Source organism: Vidua chalybeata, chromosome 3 (genome assembly GCF_026979565.1).
Source record: "Vidua chalybeata isolate OUT-0048 chromosome 3, bVidCha1 merged haplotype, whole genome shotgun sequence".
Taxonomy (NCBI): Eukaryota; Metazoa; Chordata; class Aves; order Passeriformes; family Viduidae; genus Vidua; species Vidua chalybeata.
The window spans coordinates 16,162,494-16,168,700 of NC_071532.1; positions in this window are offsets into that span (position 1 = coordinate 16,162,494).

A 6,207-nucleotide genomic window follows, 5' to 3' on the forward strand; every position below is an offset into this window, starting at 1 on the left:
AGAGGTGTTCAGAGGAGGTGGAGTTACTTTGAGATAAATTGCTCATCCAGGAAGAAAGGCAGTAGGCTGGAAAGCTGATTCCCTCACATCAGCCTCTACCCTCTCTGGCAAGGCTCCAAGGAACATCTGAGCCTTTTCTGACATGAGCTGGGAGGAAGGTTCTGAAGCAAACCTGGGAAAGGCTACATGACAGTGAGCTTACTCAATCCTGAAAACTCCGTCCATGCCAAACAAGTTCCTTTCAGGTATGAGTGTTTTGTTACTCCCATGACAGATTTAAATCAGATGGAAAGCACCTTATGTACTGAATCAAGAGGCACCCAATGCCAGTGTGTAGGTACCTGAATCATGCCCTGCCTGTCCAGCAGCTTGAGTCCAAAGAACCCAAGCAGAGCTCCCCTCTCTGTACATTTGGTCACTGCTTTATCTATCACACATAATGCATTATTCTTCTATGGAGTGACCATTATGTTTTTTTAAACACTTTATTGATCAGCTAAACTTACATGTAAAAGCAGGTCTTTGGCAAATCATGTGTCTGTTCATGCTGTGTATCTTCAACACTGCAGTTACAGGCCTTTGTGAGCTACACACTTCTTCCATAAAATACCAGATCTATCTTCTGTGGGGCTTTGTTCCTCCTTTGATGGACTAGAGACCATCAAGTTCTGCTTCTAAATTAAGACGTATCTGATTGCTTATTAGTTGTACTGTAAAGTTCTTTATGACTTCAGTAATTAGTGTTTATACTCCCCAGGACTGCATAGACACATTTTAACATTGCGTAAGGAGATGAAACACTCCACAACAGAGTATGCATTTCTCCCAGGATTTCTAGTTTTACATCCACAAGTTTTGTAGAGACTTGCTGAGGGAACCTCCCCATAAATTGGGTCATGGGTGTAGTCATTTTGAGTGGATTTTGCAGCAGAGATGCGGAAAAATATTCACAGGAAGATACTGGGCTCATGCAGCTCTCACTGCACCAATGAACTTTTCAACTACAAACACTTGTTTGTTAGTGCTATGATCAACTGTCATTTGTAGGACTTAAAAAAAAAAGTTTGATGTCTGATTTGGCTGCCTTCAGCATTTCTGTGTTATTGACAACATTTTTGTAAAATGTTGCATCAGCTTCTATAAACATCAAAATTCATGTTAGAAATTAATTCCACCCTACTAGTATCTGTTCCCAGATATCCTTTGTGATTGCCTGATTATTATCCAAGGCTGTTTTCTGCTGAAGGTATTACCTGCAGGTGCAAGCACTGCATTAAACTGAACAGGTACAGGGCTCCACACATCTGTCCTGCCTCCTTCCTTGGGAGATGTGAGTCACTGCTGTGGTGGGCATAGCTGGCCTTCACACTGCAGGCCTCCACCACACTGCCTAACCTGGGCTGTGGAGTTTCTCTTATTAGGTTAAATACCTCTTTATACTTTCATGGACTCCTTCCAAATGCAACTCAATTGAGTAATTAATAATATGGAGGGAGAGTTAAGCTTTTTAAGTTCTGCATGCTTTTGTGCCAATTATTCCATCAAAGACTGGCTTGCTTTGTTGCTACAGAGCTTCTCAGCGAGCCATGACCTTGGTTTATTAAATAATACATGTATTTCTGAGAGCAACTTATGTAAGAGTAGGCCTATCCAACAAGTCTGATGTTTGACCACTCGGTTTATGAAAGCAAACACTGAATAAAGAGTGCCTTGCTCAGTACCTGGGTAAGAGGGACAGGCAGCCTCACAGTGGCTGCACTTGTCTCTAAGCCACCATTGCTGCCTTTAGTATTTCCACTGTGCTGCAGCACAGTCTCCTTGCAGCCTCTTGGATATCTCACCACATGCTCAACACATTGCTGGTGCACCTGCTGGCTTGATGCTGGCCTGGACTTTACTGGGCAAACAATAAATTTCTGCCCCCAGAGATGGTAACAGTGCTGCCTCTTGTGCTGGTATGAGCTGTACCCACCAGTAAGGAGCTAATGGGATCTGAAGTCTCTGCTCCTTCCTTCTCCACCTCCTCCCCTTCTCCCCTGGCTGGGGTTTGGGGCTGCACAGGCTGTCAGTGACACAGGGCAGGTGGTGCAGGCTGTCTTGGGGTACCTGCAACTTCTCTGAAACCGCTCTCACACCACACACAGGGCAATACAGTGATGAGACTCTCTGCTCCCGTTAGAGCAAAGCAAATCTGTTAGGTTTAAATTTCGGAAGTAATTTTCATAACATCATTTCTGCAGCAGCCAGTTTCCATGGAAACCAAGAAACTACTGGCAGCATGCATAGGAAAGAAGACAGCTGACCTGATTGTCCTTCCCTGGCCCCTGTGGATGGGCTTCCCTCAGCCTGCACATGCACATCCTTTGCTCATTGCTGTGAGATGGACAAGCCCAGCCTCAAAGGCTTCCGCTCATTCCACTGGCAGCAGCCTGAGTGCAGTGTCTCTCCTGGCTGCTGCACATCCTCCTCATCCCACGCCATCCTGCCTCTCAGGGCAGCTTGTCCTGCACCCAGGGAAGAAGGGCAGAAGGAGGAAGGGTCTGTAGAGGTTTTCACCCCCCCTCCCACCCCTGTATCATTCCCAGGCCTCAGCAGTGATAGAAGGACTTGTGGTTAGCTTTGAATGTGCATGTGTCCCTTTCTTTTTGACCCCCCCAACCCACTTATTTCACATACTTTGTTCACTTATTCCACTGCTGCTAGAATACTCCTACAGGTCAACTTGTTGAAGATGCATATTTATAATAAAGCCCTATATGCCTTGCATTAAATTTACAAATATTCTTGGAATTCTTCCTAACTACTACCACTAATTACTTCCTAATTACTACCAGTAATATTTGCTCTCCAGGTGAAGGTCCTGTTCCCTGTAGTGCTCCTTAAGAAGCCACAAACCTATGTCACAGTCTTCAAGAACTAGAAGTTTTGTCTGTGTCTTTGGGCAGAGAGAGGGGATTTGTCTGACCCAGGGTCAGCTGCAGCTTTTGGTTGCATTTCTTGAACTGCATTATCAGTAAACCTACCCAGATGATAAGAAAGAAGTATAGGTCAGCTCATGACACACAGGGAAGAGTGTCATGACCAATAGGATTACCTGGTCTGCAGGTAAAAAGCAGATCCTCAGAAGTTGAACATCTGCAGGGGACAGACTGAGGGAGAAAAAGTTGATTCTCAGGAGCTGACTGCTCTGGAAGTGCTGTACAAATACGTCATGCCACGGGCCAGGACCAGGAAGATGCGCAGTCCAGCTCTGAACAGATTCCACGTTGTACTTAGTTTAATTCTGCAGTATTAGTTTATTATTAATAAATAATGACATGACAGTTTATTTAGTAAAAAAGCCCTTTTTTCTTTCTCATTTGGAGACAGCAATATTAGCACCAATAATCACAGCAGTATTAGCACCAACCAGTACACCTTTGAAGCTCAGTGCCAACTGGAGAGGTGCTAGAGGCTGTCTGTCTGTCTGAAGGATGCATTGCAGGTTCCCATGCCGTGTTCATCCCTACTCTCCAGAAGCATGGGCTGAGCATGGCATCCCTGGGTGCATGTCATGGTGTGGCATTTCACTGGGGGGAGCGTTTGTGCAGGGAGCGACGGGCAGAGACAGCGCTCTAGGCCATGAAGTCTGTCCTTCCTTTAAACCTCTTAAAATGCACAGAAGCCACGAGGCTCCTGGAAGGGCAAAGCAGCTTAAAGAACGCAATTGCAGAGATGAGAGCATCCACAAAAGCTGGGCACTCCCTGAGGTGTTTGTCTGCCCTGGACTCCAGAGTGCTGGAGGGAAGAGCAAGCCTGGACAGCCTCCACAGGGCTTCTACTACACTTTCCAAGTCTCTCTGACATAAAAAATAATTGACCTTTACAGTTGCATTTGAGCCAGCTACACTGCCATCAGCTCTTGCTAGTCCTCACTACTCAGTTCATGTTTGCTTAATGGCATGTGAATTAATTTGTTGGAAGCTGACACTTCGCTGCAGGATTAGTTAGAGACACAATCACTGGGCTGGTGCATGAAATTCAGGATGCAGAGTATCTTTTTGTGAAAAAAAAACCCAACAAAACAAAGGAGGTAAATGCCAATGCTTTTGGAAATCTTCACTTTTAGGATGCTATGACTGAGTAATGAATGAGCTGAAGTACAGAAGAAAAATAAACCCAATTCCAGCTATTTAAAGGCTCAGCAATTCCTTCCAGGCAAAAAACAAGCAGCTATTGTGTGCTGGCACTGGGAGGGCTGGGGGAAGGCAGCGTTTCCCACAGGCAAATTAGGAATGGGAAAACCAGGACAAAACCTGCAAGCCTCTGCAGCCTGAATAGGGAACACAAGACATTTTCTGTTCAACATGATTTGTGCTTGTCATTAGGTGGGTTTAATAGGGCTTTGTACTTATTCTGGGAGGAAAGCCCTGGCTCTGCCTGAGCTAACAGTAAATGACCATTCCGACTTGGGAAACATGAGGGAGCATTTGCCATGTCACTCAGGCACTCACTGGGAACAGAGGGTCTCCTCTGCCCCCATCCCTTCCTGGTGAGGGAGTTTGGACACGTTTCTCTGGAACCTGATAAAAACCTGTTTGTGCCCTGTTTGGCCAGGGAGTGTCTGATTCACATCACTTGTCTCCCTGTAAAGGAGGACCCATACTGACCATCAGTCACACTGGGACCAGAGCAGAACCCCACAAGGGGTGCATTTGAAAACCCCCACACTTCCATCCCACAGCTGCCTGGGGCAGCAGACAGGGCATCATGGATGTGGGAAAGGCTTCTCTCATCCACAATGGCTTGTACCCCTTCCTAACTCTCCTCCCAAGCTGTCGTGAGCCCCAGCAGGAACAGTTCAGCAACACAGCCCTGGCTTCCTGAAGTTCTGTATCTGGGTGCCTTGTTTCAGGCCGTGTAAAAGTGAAATGGGACAGAGAGGTAAAAACAGCTCCCTAAAAAGAAATCATGAGTTAAAGCCCATGAACAACAGCTCCTGCAGGGCACACATGAAGCCCCTCCTTCACCTTTACTTCGTTCAGGAGACACTAAGAGTGATTTCTCTCCTTTCACACAAACATATGGTCTGGAAGCAGCAGGCTTGCTGCTTTGAGGATTCCAGGATCAACAACTCTCAAAAGACCAGGAGAACTGCTGACCACCCATCTAAAACCTGCAGAAGGAACGGTGTTCCCTTAGTTCTATGTGTCCCAGGCTGCTGCTCAGAGATGGATGGGGTGGAGAGCCACTCTGGTATGAGCAATGTCCCCCTCTATGGAGACCCAGACACAGATGTAGCCCCATCATGCCCAAAGCAAGGTAAAACTATGCCAGTGAAGGATCTTGCATTTCTTTATGGCTAGATCCTGGTTTAGTTCACTATATGCTAGTGAACTATTTAATGGACCAGGTCATGTGAAAAATACAGGATCCCTACTCTAGCCCAGCAGGAATGAGAGCTGCCAGTGGAGCACAGCTGCTTTTCCAAAGAACTGCCATGGCTTCCCTGATAATTTGCTACATTGGTAAGTTTGAAGTTTTTTTATGATCTGATTTAGATCAAACCACAGGATTTCAGAGAAAGTCAGGACCTGTGCAATAGCCACTTCCATTGCACTGTATGAAGCACTGAGAAAGAATGTATTTATTCTGGGGGGCTGACAGGACTAAGGTGCTATAGCCATAAAAAACCTCTGCCAGTTGCAAAGCTGTTCCCGTGACACATCTGTCATATACTCCTGCATGGCTGAAGAAACTTTTAGAAAATAAAATTTCATTTGGAACATTTATCTTTTCTTCAAGAGCAGCTCCATTGAATGCAGCCACCCACCCACTAGCAAACAATGCAGTAGGTACTTCTGTGTTTTGATCACCTTCCTAGAAGCTGATGTGCACTCCTGGCCATTGGATGCCACAAGTGAGTTAATCTGGAACTCACATTAGTTTTAAATGATGAACTATTGTCAGGTTTCCTTTCAATAGCTTGCAAGTTGCTCAAACTCTCTTGCAGGTTTGCTGGTGATTAGGGAAACACAGAAAAGGGAAGCTGTGCCTGGACAGCTTCTTCAACAGGTCATGCCCTAGCCAATGTTCATTAGCAGTGCACACGTCCTGCTCAGCATGCACAACACAGCAAAACACATCCCCTTCCCAGCTGTGGGGAGAGATGGGTAGGGACAACACCAGCTCGGACAGCCACAGGACAGCACTCTCATTTATCAGTGC